The sequence below is a fragment of the Lissotriton vulgaris genome, chromosome 12, assembly GCF_964263255.1.
Source record: "Lissotriton vulgaris chromosome 12, aLisVul1.2, whole genome shotgun sequence".
Lineage (NCBI taxonomy): Eukaryota > Metazoa > Chordata > Amphibia > Caudata > Salamandridae > Lissotriton > Lissotriton vulgaris.
The window spans coordinates 28,981,520-28,998,011 of record NC_141700.1 but is presented as its reverse complement, the minus strand read 5'-3'; the positions used below and the strand labels follow the sequence as shown (position 1 = coordinate 28,998,011).

Sequence of the window (16,492 nt, the reverse complement as noted above, 5' to 3'; positions counted from 1 at the left end):
AGTATACCGAGGTATTGTACCTGCACTGGTAACACGCTGCGCACAATGCGCCACAGAGCTGTGTCCCTTGCTGAAGTCAACAAAACCACACAGCCGGCCTTTTATCTGAGCACGAGTGCTTGTTGCGGCTGTTTTACAACGGGCCCACATTGTTGTCTGGCCGGCACTAAGTCTGTCAGGCAGTCGGTCTGCCTGGCCCGGCTCCCATTGTTCCCTTATCGGCACCTCTGCAGCTTGCAGGGTGGGGGAGGGGCGCACACTTCTGCCAGGGGAGTTGCAGGACCCCTAGAGTAAACACAACCACCAGCAAGTGTACGGAATGGGCAAAGTTAGGCAGGGCGCATTGTTCTCTGTTTTTTCAGCCTCTAATTTTGGCTGAAGCGAGATTAGTTCAATTTGAATCATAGGTTGTTGTTCAAGGCCTGAACCACTCCAGGCATATGCACGAAAGGCCACGCATTTGTATACAAAAATGTATCCTTAAGTACACGTGCAGGTCAAGCGCGATTTGGTAACAGCAAGTGGGGAGGTTTGGAGCTGAAAGACTATGGGGCTATTTACAAGCCTCTTGCACTACAACTCCCTAACTTTCAATGCGCAGATTAGTCGCTCTGTCACTTTAAGAGGGTGGGTGGAAGCCAGCAGACTAACGTCGGCCAGACTAACAAAACCACTTGGCAAAAAAAACACTGTACTTGGCATGAGGACACAGTCGTCGCTTTTCATTGCTCTGGCACAAGCCGCCGCGCTATTCTCCAAATATGTAGGTACAAATACACAAGGTATCATAGCGCTTACACGAGCACCAGTTGCATTACACGGACACATTCGCCTTTTTTAGGCACGGGAAGATGAGGTGATTTGCTCAGAATCACAGGATGTTTGTGCCTTCCACCGGACTCGAATCTGTCTCCCTAGCTTCCCCCAGGTTCTGAGCCTCGCTGTTGCTGTTGAGCAACGTGCAGACAAGCTCAAAAGGCAGACGACAAGCATGCTTTCACACTAGCAAGCACCAGAGAGTGGTGGTGTATAAAAGTGCCCATCAATCATTCATTCACGGACTCAGTTTCTAGAAATAAAACTGGTTTTCATTGTGTACAGATGGTCAAATAGTGGAGCTACTCACCCCCGGGAACCAGTTATGATCGTGCGAAGCCTGCAACACTGCAAGTTACGTGTCCGAGAAAAAAAAAAACACTTCCCCTTTCTCTCGTGCGGAGTGACCTGTGATGTACAGCAAGATCCTTACACAACGACACTTTCTCGTGAATGCGAGCAGAATCAACAGTTTTAAAGTATGAACATAAATACGGAAGTGCCTTTGAAACTGACAACCCCAGGTCACCATTTCAAGCAACGCACACAACAGGAGATGCGCAGCAGTGTGATATTTCACGCGCTCTCTCCCTGCCTCCGAGAACACGCACTGGGCAAGGCTGGCAAATGTGCACCTCAAGCAGTGGTCGTGAGCTGTGCTCACCACACATACAGAGAACACATGCATGTATCATCGTGGTGGCAGTGACCTCCTTAGGGCGGCCAGCCATGAATAATTAGGGGAGGAGAAGCCGCACAGCACACGCTGGGAGAAGCCCTTTGATGTGCTGTGCGGCCGCGAAAAAATGCAATTAGGAGGGAGGGAGGGAGGCTGATGCGCGTGCTTGTTTGGTCACGTAATTCACGTGTACTCAAACAAAACCGCACGAACGAAACCCTTGGTTTCACGAGTATTTTGAGCACTTGAATTCTCGCTCCGCTCAATGCGCTTGCGCGCATTGATAGGTCGGGCAGGGATGTGGAATTCCTATAGCCCGACGCCCAGGACATATTGTTTGGGGTCAAGGGCAACAAGTTTTAATGTGCATTTTGTCCTTGGGACAAGCAGGCCCAATCCTCTGAAGCGCAAACACTTTGGCTGCCAGTTTGCAGTACCACATTAAGGATCAGGGAAGGGCATTGCCTGCAGTTAAGTTAATATTTGTGTGCATATGTTAATGCTGTTCAAACTTGTATTTATGGTTCATTAATTGAGAGCCTTTATTATCAGGCTGAGCGCTCTCAGTAAATGTAAGTTCCGACTGCACTACTGACAGTGGTTCCAGTATAAAAATGTGCACACGGTTTCAAAGTTTAGCTGTATGAGGCTATGCATAATGCTCTCAGAATGCTCTCGGATTAGATGCAAATATTTGCAGAAGCTTGTAAGCAAGATTAATGATGTAATTAATGCTGCACAACTCTAGTCATTCAAATACAAGATCAAAATAATTCTCATATGAACCTCATGACAAACATGATACAATTACAATCTAACACGCCTAACATTCTACTGGTCTAATAAACCTTGGTCCCTCATCGGGAAGAGGAAAGCAATTAGAATCACAGCACGACCCCCAAGTGAAACTTGAAATACTGGCACAGAGAGCGTTTCCAGCCCATATGTAGAGCCCCCTCACAGCCAATGTCCATCACGGATTTTATAAACACCCCAGGACATCAGCTGCAGACGCTGCAATTATTTTTTTAGGGCGTATATATTGAGAAGCTTTGTCAGGTTAGTGGACTAGAGCCCACCCATGGCAGACTTTATTTTCAGTCTCATTTGTGCGAGTTTTACTTCATTTTCATGCATTTGTCCCTTCCCTCAAGCACGTTTCCCTTAAAAACTAAGTGTTCAGGTGCTACTTTATAAGCACTCCACGAGAGTGCGTGTTTTCCAGCTGTCTCCCACATTTACTCTCTACCTCCATCCCCGTTCCACTTGTGTTGTTTTCTCTGAATGTGTTTTTCTTTCTTCCTTCTCCATAACGTACGTGGCTGCATGCTTCTCACATCACATTGTCTTTTACCTGTGCACTTCTCGCACCGGCCCCGGTTAAGCTCTCTCCCTAGTTTGTTTCTCTGCGCGCTCCTCTCTATTTTATTCACTCCCAACACCTCCGTATTGCCCCCTCAGTGATTCCAACACCCACCCACTTGCAATATTTTAAAATATTTGTGTGTACCAGAGCAAGTCAGATCTGTCAAAAAGAGATATCATTTTGTAGGCACGACATGCTTAGTGAATGTACCTACAAGATTACTTGTGTTCTGTTTTTTTTCTTATGGTGCATGCAGTGCTTTAAATAGGCCGGTACTGTCCGAGAAATGCTATACTTTTAATTGGAGAGCACCAGCAATTGTCAGAAACAAGCAGGTCCTCTGGTACAGAGTCTGCACTTCTATTTTTCCATTTCAAGCACAGGGTACACAGCATCAGGGATGATTTACAAGGGCTAGAACCATTTAGGCCCTAAAGCCGCAACCTACTGGTTTTTCTAACAGTTATTTTAGGGTTCGAGGAAAGTTGTTGCGGGATGGGGCAGAAAAGCCTCATGACAGTCAGTTCTCGCTACGTCCTTCTCATATAGTGACATTTATTTTAAAGTTGTCAGGGCTGCAGTAGCTCATAAATCCCGTTATTAAACTATGACGAGCCCAGGGCCCGGCAGCTCACTGCGGCCCGTCTCTCGGTTCTCCAATCGCACCTTTATGCTGTTGATCGCGGTCTTTCTCTCCTCCGACGCGGCTGGCAGTGGTACCCTTGTTTCCGATGATATCTTCGATCTACTCCATCCACTTCCCAGGCACTTCCGGGGCCAAACGCTTCCGGTCCTGGGAGCGTGGCATGCTGGGAAACGGCGTGCCCACCCATTTTGTGACTGCTGCCGCCATCTTGAAAAACTCATACAGTGCTTCGGTGATGAACGAAACGGGACATCGAAGCGTAGGTGGGCACTGTAACCTTAAAAGAGCAGATTTTAACAATCAGCTAAATAATTTGTCTAAATACCAAATATCAGGGTAAATCTAATCTATAAAACATTTTAAAAAGTAGACTAAGTAAGATAATATTTTAATTTAATAAACTCATAGATTGTATGTGATGCTTCACAAATAATAGTTAAACGTTTTTATTATCTATAGGATTATGAATGTATGCCGGGGCAAACTTTAGCTGCGTTGAAATAAATGTTTTTTCAAGATGGCTGCCAGAACGTAAAGCGCACTGACGTAGAAAGCCTTCTAACGCTCTCACAGATAGGCCAGATGTCAGGTCAATATTATTGTAACGAGACGCTGCAAACAGTAGGACGTCAGGAGTGACAACAAACCTAGCAAAGCAGACATTCTGGAGTCAGCAGAGTAGCAAAACAAAAGGACTGCAAAATATGCATACTTGCCATGGATGGCAAAAATTAGGTCTGGTGTTAGCGTCACCCCTTTTCCTCTGTCAATCCTTGTTTTTTTTTCAAGCAATTTTGGGGCAGTTTTATGTGGTGATTTGTCCCGAAGATATGAAAGGTCTTTTCACGAAAGAACACCAAATTACATTACACAAGGTCAGATTAATTTTTTAAGGGACAAGGATTTTTGGGAGGAGAGGATGTGGCCTTACTGCTAGAGTTGCTGACCGTGGTGCTGGAAACCAAGGTTCGAGCCTCAGGGTTGTGTCTACGTCCTGTGATTCTGGGCAAATCAAACTTCTCAGCATAATAAACCCACACTGATGCCAGTGTTGGGATTATTATAAAATGCATTCAGAGGGCATCTTAGAGATGCCCCCTGATAAACAACCAGCTTCTAGCTTATTGGCTGACTGGACTCTGCCAGCCGGCACCAGACATGTTTCTGACCTCATGGGGTGAGAGCCTTTGTGTGCTCCGAGGTCAGAAACAAAGACTGCTCTGGATGGAGGTGTTTCACACCTCCCCCTTGCAGGAACAGCAGCACTTGGCGGTGAGCCTTAAAGGTTCTCACCATGTGTTATGCTGATTTGGGCAGCTCCAACTAGTGGTGATGCCCGCCACCTGTCCCACTTTTGGCAATAGCACAGGCAGGAAAATTAGTAAGCAAAGTAGGAGTGTTCAACTTGGCTTGGTGCACTCCTAGGGTGGCCAGGAGCTGAGGTGAACCCCTCTCTAGAATTCTCCATCTTGGTTTGGAGGATTAGGGCCATGTGACGAGGTGTGGAGGTCACTCTCGGACGAGACACTGAACGTGAGCCTTTCGTCTCTCCCTATGCAGCGAGGCGTGGAGTGACGGGATTCAAACACAGTGCCAAGGAAACGAAGAAACAGAGCACTGTTTCTTTAACTGGGCTGACCTCGACGTACGACACACCCCCTCTGATGACGTGGCTTCCAGGGAGGACTAAAAAGACGGAAGCGATGGAGAAACGGCGTGTTCTACACCGGCAGGCGACGGAGGAGTGAAAGCGGAGGCGGTCCAGCAGTCGGAAGCAGGAGAAGCACCTGAACGGCTTGAAGAGCGAGGAGAGAAGCCAGGAGGCCCCCCGCCCGAGCACTATACCGTCACTCGAGCCTAGTTGTGGAGCACCGCGTGTATCCTCACACCCTTTCCCTGTACACATACAAGTCAGAGAACCAAAGCCTTAATCAGGGTATTTATCTCCCTTCCTTTCTGGGTATCCTGGCACACGCCACACTGGAGTGGAGGAGAGGAGGTCCTGAGCGACGGAGGCTTCTCTGTTCCCCAGAGAAAAAAGAAGTGGAACTGGCCCTTCCTTACTATAGAACACCATCAGAAAGAAACGAGTGTTCAAATCAATAAAACCCAGTCTTACCCCAGTGCCTGGTCCCGTGAGTTTCTCTGAAAGGCCACAGGCCAATAGGAATAGGGGATGTGCCCCTCTCCCCAAAGGGAGGAGGCAACCAAAGGGTGTAGTCACCCAAGGGGACAGTAGCCTTTGGCTATTGCCCTCCAACCACAGTAACACCCATACATTTAGTATTTAAGGGCTCTCCTGAACCATGTTTTTCAGATTCAACGTTCTACGAAGGAAAGAGCCGTACAGCAGTGGAAAATAAGACAACTGACTTGGCCCCAGCCCAAACGGACTGTCTCCTCCTCCAGCGACCCAGCTCAAAGAAATCGGCGTGTCCTGCGGGTAGCATCTCTCCAGCAACCCCAGAGACCGTAGCTGCCTTCATTAAAAACATTGTTTCCCCGGGACACCTGATTTGTCCAGCAAAATCAACTTCCAACATGAACTCCAGTGACTTCTGGAACCGCAATTGCTCACCACTCTGCACCCTTCGCCCTTGTCCCAGGTCCAGGAGGGCCAACGATCCAGAGACGTATCCAGCTTTGGACGACCTCTCCTGAACTTCCCCACAATGCCTGCAGCCTCATCTTGAAGGGTCCCCATGACCATGACCGGATCCACTGAAAGAAGCCCGATGCCGAAAGATACCCCTGCACCCGCAGCCCCCAGGCCTTAAGGTGCCCCACAGACAATGTCCTTTTGTCCAGCAACTATCCAACTTACTTCTCCAATAGTTTGTTCCCTTCAGCCATTCTTCTGGTCCGAGCCTGCAGCCTTTTTCCTCAACCGAAGATCCTCTTTGACTTCCATTGAGAGTCTGACGCCTGTTTCCGTCCAGCACCTAGCCGCCCATGTGCCGCTAGAGGTGAGCTCTTGGGGCCAACTTGTGGCCCCCTTTGTGTTGTTCTTTGAACCCAGGGCCCTTGCCCTGAAACCGCAGGTCCTTCCTGCAACCGGTGCTCTGCTGAGCCACCCCGTCTCCATAGACCTACATTGGGCACCCGGCACCAACTTTGACCTCTGCACCCAGCCACCCATGTGCCGCTAAGGGTGCATCCCTGGTGACTTTCTAATCCCTGCCCTGTGTTGGTTCTACAACCCAAAGACTGAACTTGAAAGTCATGTACTTACCTGTAAGTTACTTAACTGTCTTTCCTCCCTTAGGATTGTGTTGGTTTTTCTCTGTTTTGCATTAAGTGTTGATCCTGAGAACAGTACAAAGTATCTTCTTGATATTGAAAAGTATTTCATACACCTGTAAAGTATTTCTAATGCTTCTACAAATATTTGCCAACTGTATATCCAACTGTATATTGAAAGTATTGCATAACTGAATAGTCTGCTTACCTGTAAACGAGTTCTACTTGGTTTTTAAAATAAAAGTAACTAAAGTAATATTTGTATAAACATTGGCCTGGAGTTAGTCATTGAGTGTGTGTTCCTACCTTGTATGAATGTGTACAACAAATGCATTCACACTACCCTCTGATAAGCCTAACTGCTCAGCCCACCTACCACTAAATTGAGATTAAGGTATTATCTACTTTATCTTTTGCTATACCTTTGGGGACTTACTGACTCTGTTCACATTATAGCTCTTTTTGATATAGTATATTCAGAGCCAGCTTACTACACCTCACACTTACTGTAGAGACTACAGACCATACAGAACTCAACTCAGGAAATTCCACTGGCTCCCTGTCCACAAGAGATCCGGTCAGAGGGCATCGCAGGTAGACTGAGGGAGCCTAGCGTCGAGGGCGGTGTGCTAATTACGCTACCACCCCCCTCCCGTGACCCATGGTGTACCCCTGTTACACCATAAAAGTGCAGAAACCTACCATAGAAATCCTCCTAAACCAGGAGTCATTAGGAAGACATTTTCTCTTCCTTTTTTGCACTTTTTTCACTTTCCTTTTCACTTTCACGTCCCTAGGTAAGGGTGGGCCTTAGCGTGTCCATACCGCCAGGGTTTAGTACACTTATATAGTCCTGACGAATGCCTGGTAAATTCACACAGTTTCAAAGGCAGAAACATGTTGACTGACGATTAATTTATTTTGGAAATAACCACACAATTAATTGTGGACTATTTTCCTACACTTAATTTTAAGTATATGTCCCAAGTGATCAAATAATAAATAATTTTTTGGATACACTAAACACATTTTTTAACCCTTTCACTACCATTTAATTTAATTTTCACTGCACGCCTGAACTCACAAATCCTGCTCCGCAGTAGATCTGGCGTCGTAGCACACTAAACAGGCACTCGGCCTCTTTAGTGGGGCCCAATGATGAAGCATGTCATCACCAGGTGGTGAGTAAGGTCTTTCCTAACTAACCTGAGTGAGGCCGGTTTCATTTTCCTTTTGCTCCTTTGTGTGGTCTTGTCAAACCATATGACACTCTTTTCTTGTTTAACATACATAACCGGGGAATAAGAGTGTTGCATACCTCTCCCTACCTCTCCTTTTGTTGGTATATACTTTCATGTACTTTACCAGAATGCTATACATCTTGTTATCTATATTTGGAGCCTGATTAACTTTTCTTCCCACAGTAGGCTGTGGGCATTCTACCTACAGCCGAGTTCAAGGGGTAACAGAATCTTCTTTGCCATGTTGTCTGATACTTTGGACGCAAGTGTCCATTCAGATATTTGGGTGGTGCAATTATTCTGAATCCAACATTTGATGGAGTCTGACCTACATCAGCCTCTCCAGTTGAAGGAGGTCCAAAAAGTCAGGGTCTGCTTCACTCCGATTCCTCATCTGATGAATTGACATAATTCATCCTACCCTTATCTTCTGACGTAGTCTGCTTCACTGGGAAGGTGTCTGGGACTACTTGATTGTCATTTTCCCTGAGGTTGTCAGCCTCCAGGGAAGAGGGTGATGGTTTAAGTGTGCATGCACTCTTACAGAAGTCTCCCTCAAGCTATTAGACTCTTCCAAGTGTCCCACACTTTGCTTTTTGGAGTCTTCTTATGCCTTATAGTTCCCTGGGTACACTCAATATCTAGACACTCCTTATTTGAAAGCACTTCTTCCTCCGCAGGGGTATAGATGATATTAATTTATTAGAAAAATTTTATAAAGCACAAACAAGACCCAGACGGGTATCAGAGCGCTGTACAAAGAAGCAAATTAACATTGACATGAAGAAACAGTGACCGTACAATACAAAATAGCAGCTTAAGAGGAGCCTGAGATGTGTATTTAAAAATCAATGCAAACAGCTGGTACCAAAAGCAAGCAAAGGAGAAACTCATCAGATTAAATCTCTGGGGCAGTTCCAAAGAATGTAAACAATTTTACACATATTTTAGCATATTTATCCTATAAATTAATTAAAGTCATAATGTATTAGATTCTATTTGTATGTATATCGACATACTTCCCCTGATGAGGTGTTGAAGGTGTTGCCACCAGGTGGCAGGTATGCCTTCACTAAGGAATTCATTGACTTTGCATATGACCAATATTCACAGTGATAAATTGATCTTTTTAGGAGACTTTAATCTTCACTTGGGTAATTCGGAAGACTCATCTGCCTGCCAGCTTGCCACATTTCTCTCAGGAAATGAGCTTTTACAACATGACGCAAAACGAACATATTCCAATGGTTCCACGCTTGACCTTATTATTTCCAAACAAGACCTGCTAACAGATGATGATCCTATACTAGTATACTGGTCTAACCACTTCCTCGTCTCTTCTCAGTGCACCTATCTCTTTCTGTAGCCCTGGACCAACAAAAAAGAGCAACTACCTGGTCTGGCAACACCAAAAAAATCGACCTAGACACACTCTACAACACAGCCATGAAGGCACTACCAGACTTCCACTCCAACTCTTATGTTAATGATTTGACCACCCAGTTCTCACCACTCTTTCTGTCTTGATAGACAATGTTGGTCCAATACACAGCAAAAAGAAAAGTCCCACTCCTTCTGCCTCATGGTTCAATAAGTCCCTCTATAAAGAAAGAAAAAAGCTGAGATACCTGGAGAAGAAATGGAGACAGTCCCCCTCCACCATTAATGTCTCAAATCTCTGATATGCACGATCGCACTATCATCAACACATCTTTAGCAAAAAGCGAATCACTTTGAAACCCTCCTCGACTCTGCAAAGAACAGAACTCTTTGACCTAATAAGAACTACCAGCAACGCTGCCTTTACCTCAACTGTCAAATTTCATGACCTTCCCAAGAAAGCAGGACAATTTTCATAAATCATTGATGCAAAAGTGAAATGGCTCCTTGGCCATGTTACTCATCCTATCCCACATGAGGACTGCATATCCAAAGATGCCTGGCACAGCTTTGACGTCATCACTGAAGATGCCCTACTTCAGAGCATTTTGAAAACTAAACCTTTAAACCATACTGTTGACCCCATCCCCGACAACATTGCACTAGAATTTTATTCCTACACACTCCCCTGCTGAACTAATCTGGTAACCTCTTTCCTCATCCAAGGCTCCAGGTCAGGCTACCCTACTTCTAAAGAAATCCTCTTCTGATGTGAATGGTCTTAACAATATCCGCCTTTTTCACCAACCTCCCTTTCTTTGCTAAAATCACTGTATGATATGTAGCGGAGGAGCTCTTCCAACATATCAAGAACAGCTAACATCTTGGTGAATTTCAATTTGGCTTATATCAAGCTTGCAGTACTGAAACAGCACTGCTACAAGTTATCGATGATGCCATGCGAGTATTTGATTCAGGCAACTCCTGTCTTCTGATCCTTCTGGACCTTTCTGCAGCCTTTAACACTGTAAACCATAACACTCTTCTGAACACACTAAAACAAAGAATGGGATTTGAAGGCACAGTGCTCAAATGGTTTCAATCATACCTCTCGGGCAGGTCTCAGATTATTAAAATAGCAAACTGTCTCTCCACATCAAAGGCTGTGGATCAAGGCATCCCTCAAGGCTTGATCCTCGCGTCCATCCTTTTCAATCTTTACTTGGAACCGCTGGGAAACATTCTAAAAAGTCATGGATCCATTATCACCTCTATGCTGACAACACCCAATTCTACCTAAAGGTGTCCTCTGGACATGACATTTCAATCCTCGCCACCACCCTCAGCTCCATCGAAGAATGGATGAAATATCATCTAATTCTGAATCCCTCTAAAGCCTAATTCCTTCTTCTCTCAACCTTAAACTCTCCACCTCCTGTTCAATCAAGGATAATATGAACATTCTTAGCAACAAACCTACCAACGTTGACAGTGCCAAATCCCTAGGTGTCATGCTGGACAAAAGACTCAACCTACATTCCCAAATCAACACCATGGCCAAGAACGTACGCTAGCAACTGCGCCTTCTCTGGGGGATTTGGCGTTTCATTCCTGAGCAAGATCTGAAAACTCCGGCTCGATTTTGGGTACTCTCCAGACTGGAATACTGTATTTCTCTCCTTGCTGGCCTCCTCAAAACCCACTGATCTCCTCTAAAATGGATCCTCCATTCAGCGGCAAGTTTCGTCTATGGGGCCAAAAGAAATGCGCATATTACACCCTTACTGATTGCTCTTCACTAGCTTCCCATTGAACCTAGGTCAACATATAAGACTGCTTGCATGACCCATAAAGCCAAACATACTTCCACCTCTTGCTCCCTGTCTAAAAAACTCAAAATATCAGGCGGCTCCAGACTCTCATGCAATGCTCAAAATGTATTGCTCGAACCTCAAACTTTCAAAAGGAAAAGATCATGCAACTAGAATTAAAAATTTGCTAACATTCGTGCCAAGAATTTTCAATTCTATTAAGGACAGGAGGCGAGGATTATGCTGTCTCATTTCTTTACTGAAAAATTACAGCAGCCAGTCAGAACACAGTAAAGAAACAAAAAACTACATTTCCCATTAGCACCTCAGAGGACCATAAAGGCTAGATAGTATAAAGGGAACCATAGAGGACAATATTTCCTCTTTCTTTGTCCAGAACAGTGCAACAAATATAAAGTCACCAGAGGCCAAAGGAACCATGAAGAAGGCCACGAAGAACAATCCACCAGCAGTCAGAATGAGGAGACTGAAGTCGAAGAACCACCGTGCAAAGCACCAGCTCCAGGAAACGTGGAACACTGTACAGCACCTCATTTAGGTTCTGAACGTGAAAAGTAAAACAGAGCCGTAATACAGAACACCCATAAAAGCTCAATACGAATAAAAAGCAAATAGGGAGGGAAAAAATAAGGCATAGAACAGTATGATGCATAACATAATACAATTGCACAAAAAGCAATGACAATGAATAATTCAATGCAAATATAAATAAGGGTGGGATAATCCTCGCCTCCTGTCCTTAATAAAATTGAAAATTCTTGGCACGAATGTTAGCAAATTTTTAATTCTATGGCAGGACGGAGGCTCCGATTATGCATGTTCAAAGCCTAGCCACCACAACAGAAGCAACATCTACAATAGGTTTGAAATAAAACGTTTTAAATACTGACTCCGAAGACCAATCAGCGGCCTTCATGATATCATGGAGACTGACACCCAAGGAAAAAGCCTTAGAGGCCATGGCCCCCGTGCAGAGTGAGCACCAAAGAGGGAGACATCAATGCCAGCCTCCAACATGAGCCAGCACACCCATCTCGCCAACGTAGTGTAGTGTAGTTCCTATATTCCCAATAGGCTCTGCGCATTGGAATAATATATTCAGCAGTGTAGACGTAGGACTAAGGTCGACTAGGTCTCTACTGACTATATTAGACTTAAGGTTTGCCAGCTAGCTCAGAGGTCACTAGAAACTTTCTCGAATAAACGAGGAGGAGTTTAACCTCCCTGGATAGACAAGAAGGGATTAGCTTCTGACAACCATATAACATGACAACTTTGCTCCTTCAGAATAAGAGTGTATCTCTAGAGTCGTGTGAAAACAATAGACAGCTATTTCACTCAGTCAATTGTGCGTACTTAGTTTCACCAGAGTGCAGAGAAAAGAGAGACAGGCGTTTTCAATAAAAGGTGTAATTTATTGAGCAGTCTTCTTTCTCATGCAAGAGAAATGAATTGCCATAATTGTAATACTTAATGTAAAGTAAAGTGCGTACAGTAAAAAGAGTATTATGAAATAATACTGTAAAAGCATTGATATGGTTTCTTAGCCACAAGATACTTTAAAATGGATAAAATATATACATACATATATACATTGACTAACGTACTCAACTGGTGCTTCTAAAATACGCCTACCCCGGGGTACCTACCTAAGCCTAATACGTGGGAAGGAGTAAGTAAGTAGCAGTTTAAGTTAAGTTGGTTTTGCCAAGAATCTGATTCAAGAATTCTCTTTAAGGATTTAGTCAGCTCCATACCTGGGTAATAGAATGTAGGAGGTCTGGTATCTCTCTTTCAGGACTCGATATCCCAGCAGCCCGCGAAGGCGGCTGAGAACACCGGAGCTGGATTTCTCAGCAGTAGAAAAGACAGCGTCTCTCTCAGTGCGTCAAAAGGGAGGGGCAGCGTCCGTGGGCTCTCACATCAGCTGGGCTCTCGGGCAAGTAGATAGCTGCTCGGCTCCAAAACCACCACCGTGTGTTTGCTTAAGGCAACGTTGGTACATTTATACCTGAAAGGTGCCGAGTTTGACGTAAGGTTTGGACATAAGACGTCAATAAAGATGTCACTAAGAACTGACTGTTCCTTTAGTGTTCGAAGGAGTTCAATGACAAATCAAAACAAAAACAATTGGGGATTTCCCAGGTTGCTGGAGGTTTGGTGTGTCGAAAGAACTCGTTGTGCTCTCTAGGAATCTAAGGAAGTAGCTTTGCCGTGCTTTGGACTGCAAGGGCTATTTACTAAATATGGATCTAATTCTTATGCCATTATAGGGATATTATTGATTATAGCCGTACAAGGGCATAAAATAGCAATATTGATTTAGGTTCCTAGATAAAAACACAATACCCACTCCACGATCTAATGTCCATCATTACTAAAACTAAGCAATAGTAAACATTTAAAGGTGCATGTGTATTCCAACCCACCCCAAAATACATTTTTTGCATTTGAAATGGTGTATGCGAAATACACGAAAATGATTATTGGTACTGTACGCTTTTCAAGCAGTGTAATCATTCAGTTAAACATGCCTGTATATATTAGCTGAACGATTTGCGAAAATATCACATGAAATGGCTCTTAATACAGAAAAGAAGGTCGAGACCATTCCATCACATATAAATACAGTTGCTGTAAATGTGCTAGAGGCTGAGGTAATATATTGTCTCTAGAGTTCCTAAAAATAGAAGCTCTGTTCTTTAAGAATAGTTCTACTTTAAGCAGAGTACATGTGCCAGAAAAAGGTAAATATTTAGGAAGTTTGAAAAAAAATAATTTCGCTTTCAGGGGAAAAAATAGTTCCAAATGTTTTCAGTAGCTTTTGTTTATCAAAGCTGAAGGCCGAATTCAGAGTTCAGGGGAACGCTGTGTGCTCGTTGCTTAAAAAGTTATTATTTCTGTTCAGGGGAGAACATAATTTCAGACAGACTCGCAAAAAATTGGTCTACGACATCAGGTGAAAGTTCGACCAAGTTTGAAAGTGCCGCAACAGTGCAGTTGTGAGAATGATTGCTATCATCGATGTCAGGATCAGCAATTCTCACAGAAGGTCGTACCTGGGTGATGCTGCTCTCATCTCGTACTTCACTGCCACCTATTCGTAGTGGTTGAGTCTCAATGAATGCCGTCATCAGAATGGGTAGCCGCTGGGGACAACACGATGTATGAGCCGTTACAGGACTTAGCAAAGTATCTGTATCCAATGGTACTTCTGATGGTAGTGTAAGACAGACATCCAACACGCATTCTTCTCCGCATAGCATAAATCGAAGCACAGATAGGATGCAATTTTGCCAGATTGGTCTGAATGAAAGAAACCAGGTCATATTCAGATCTCTTAGCCGGGCTAATCCAAGGACTTTAGTTATGCGGTCCCGATAGCGTATAGCTAGGATCGTTTCTTCCATTGTTGCTTGAGTCTTGTCTGCGACTTGGCTTGCCATATCGGAGCAGAAGGGTCAAAAATAGAATTCCTGCTACGAGTCCCAAAAGTAGTGGTAGGCCGCCAAAGACAGAATGGACAAAATTGGGAAAAATGCCCAGAACTGTTTCGAAGGGTGTTAACAGTCCTGAAAAAATTGTCTTAAATATATGTGGGATACCACTGGCATCAGACATATTTAGGATTTGACTTAGCATTTCTACGAAATGCACGGGGCAATTTGTTGATAAAAGGGTATGTATCTCTGGCGTTGTCTTTGCAACCAGAAGATCATACGTTTCTTTTGATGACGTTAAAGGCACGGTTGTCTGTTAAAGAACAGACTTCATTCTGGTTAAAGTATCAATTTGAATAGAAGAGATATTCAAAGAAGGCCAAATCGTTGCCGCCGTATCTGGAGAGCTATTTGGATACAATACTTGCATACAGCAAGTGACCATGGAACTAACGCTTACGAGATAGGCTTTCCCTGGCACCATGCCACAACAGCTGTGGTCCATTATTAGAATATAGCTCCCGTTAGAAAGCCGTCTAAAGAATGGCTCTATATGTGTTGCAGGTGTGCCGTGCTGGTGACATGAAAGGTTATTTGAAGTCCCCTCACAGGCCCCATGCAAATTAATACATTGGCACAGAAGTATACCGCTTAGTGATTGTTTACAATTGTTACCACTAAGAAATACATTCTGTTTACTTTCACTATAACATGTGTGTGTGTAAGGCAATTTCCATGATGACTTAATGTACCCTTTACCCAACCTTTCATACTGGCCCGCTGGTATATACTCTTGGCAGTATTTAAATTGGAAAGTTGTTATCGGAATTGTAATTATTCCGTGTATTATCCATTCAATGACAGGTCTTTCTGACATTGTCAATGGTAATCTCTCAAGTTTTTCAATGCTCAGAACCGTATAGTCTGCTCCTTTTTGAGCCAAACTGATTTGTTTATCAGTAAGGTTAAAGATAGAGAATAATGACGTTGTGTTTATCAAACGCCATGGCACGTAGCCTGAACGCAGATTTTGCAATGTCCAGCCTAGCTGTACAATAGAACGTAATTGGGACTGACGGTGTTGTAACATTAGTAAGTCCTGATCTATTATATCGATAGCAGATGATACAATACTGTCCAGTGAATATATTCTGGAGGACAGAGTCATTAACCCATTGTCCACAACAGAAAGTGATTTTTCCAAATTAATACGATCAATTTCTCGTATTTTCTCTGCTGTTTCAATTTGAGTTACTTTCCAAGCTTCGTTGTATGCAGCGTATATACCGGCCGCTATGAAACGTTTTTGACGCTGTTTGCGTGGTCCCATTATGAAATCACACAAGTCAGCACCGTCTTTAAGTAAAGTCAAGTGTTGCTTAATTTCAGCCAGTGTGGATGTCTGTAGCCATTCAAGGCATAGTTTCCCTACACTGTATGTTGTTACTATCCCTGGATGTTGTCTCTGGGTGTATCTAGGGTCTGGTCTGGTCATTTTGAACCCCTGTTTTTTGTTCAGGAATCTATCTTGACAGTTATTTGTGTCTGTTGGCCAGATCAACCACTTTTTCCAATCAGGATGTGTTCTGTTTTGGTGTAAAATATTGGATACGACTATCTCAACATCTGTAGTGGTATTACTATCAGGTATTGGCTTTGGAATAGACGGTTTGTTTAAGTCTTTAATCTTAGCTAGGCTAAGACAAGTAGTCTGTTGAATGGTGTCATTCAAGAATATTATTTGTTCCGGGATCATGCAGGTTCTAAATAATGCTTCTAAACCTTTGACCTGCCAATTTTTTGTACCCCAGATGGTTTTTGTTTCAATGTTTTCTTTCCAGAATTCAAAACC

The 16,492-nt window shown here is 43.9% G+C and overlaps 1 protein-coding gene across 1 annotated transcript in view; it reads right to left on the bottom strand.

The window, feature by feature from the left end:
• SUGP1 (SURP and G-patch domain containing 1) overlaps positions 1-3,646 on the bottom strand; it is a 130,848-nt gene extending 127,202 nt beyond the window's left edge. Inside the window, exon 1 of the mRNA XM_086946849.1 lies at positions 3,528-3,646. The gene's annotated coding sequence lies outside the window, so the exon portion shown is untranslated. The remainder of the gene's footprint in view (positions 1-3,527) is intronic.
• Between the last annotated feature and the right edge of the window lie 12,846 nt (positions 3,647-16,492).